Below are 976 nucleotides of genomic sequence, written 5' to 3' on the forward strand. Positions count from 1 at the left end.
ATAAACGCTGGGTATGGTGGCACATACCACTAATTGCAACAGTAAGTTGGCAGAGACAAGAGGATGACCTGGGGTTTGAAAGATGGCTTAGCAGTTAAGGTGCTGGTCTGCAAAGCCTAAGGACCCATGTTCGACCCTCTAGAACCCATGGTAAGCCAAATGCACAAAGATGAGGCAAGTGCCAGGTCACACATGCCTACTAGGTGGTACAAGTGTCTAGAGTTTGATTGCAGTGGCTGCAGCCCAGGCATTCTCACTCTGTCTCTCTCTGTATGCCTCTGCCTCTCTCTCCCCAAAAATGAAGGATCCCTGGAGCACACTAGCCTAATTGTTGACCTCCAGGCCAATGACAGACCCTGTCTTAAAAACGGTGGGCAAGAGGATTGATGACAATAAAAGCCCCATTGCAGTATCTCCATCAGCAGTTTTCTCTCTGCGTGGGTGCATGGTAACACCCACCCCCCCACGAAGCAAACCACTGGTCTGATGTCAGTAATGGTAACATGGAAGCTTCCAAAATGGGAATGGCCAAAAAAAAAAAAAAAAAAAAAAAAAAAAAAAGAGCTTTCCCAGAGACTAGGCTATTTCTAAGAAACATAATCAGCGGCCCTCAGACGACACTGGGCCTGACTGAGAATGAAATACGTGTGTATCTTAAAATATACTCAAATCAAGGTGATTTGAAAATTCAACTTGGGACCCACTGAGTCTCAGGATTATAGTTCTACTTCAGAAAAACTCTTCTCTTGTTGTTGAGATGGGGACTCACCATGGTGTCCAGGGTACCTTAACCTTCTGGTTTGAGAACCATCTGGCCTCCATCTGGCCTGGGTAGCAGGACTGTGGGTCTGATGTACACTGTGCCCAGTGGCTTTCTGTGTGTATCACCAAGATCATTTTGGTAGTGGGGTGCAATCATTATTTTTCAATAAAATGTTATCTAAGCAAAAAAAAAAAAAAAAAAAAAAAAGGTGGC

At 44.7% G+C, this 976-nt stretch overlaps 1 non-coding gene across 1 annotated transcript; it reads left to right on the plus strand.

Moving 5' to 3' along the window:
* The first annotated feature begins 377 nt into the window (after positions 1-377).
* Positions 378-494, plus strand: LOC123457918. The gene has a single exon (XR_006635269.1). It is a non-coding gene; the product is annotated as a small nucleolar RNA SNORD89 (small nucleolar RNA).
* Positions 495-976: the final 482 nt, after the last annotated feature.

The sequence above is a fragment of the Jaculus jaculus genome, chromosome 1 (assembly GCF_020740685.1).
Source record: "Jaculus jaculus isolate mJacJac1 chromosome 1, mJacJac1.mat.Y.cur, whole genome shotgun sequence".
Lineage (NCBI taxonomy): Eukaryota > Metazoa > Chordata > Mammalia > Rodentia > Dipodidae > Jaculus > Jaculus jaculus.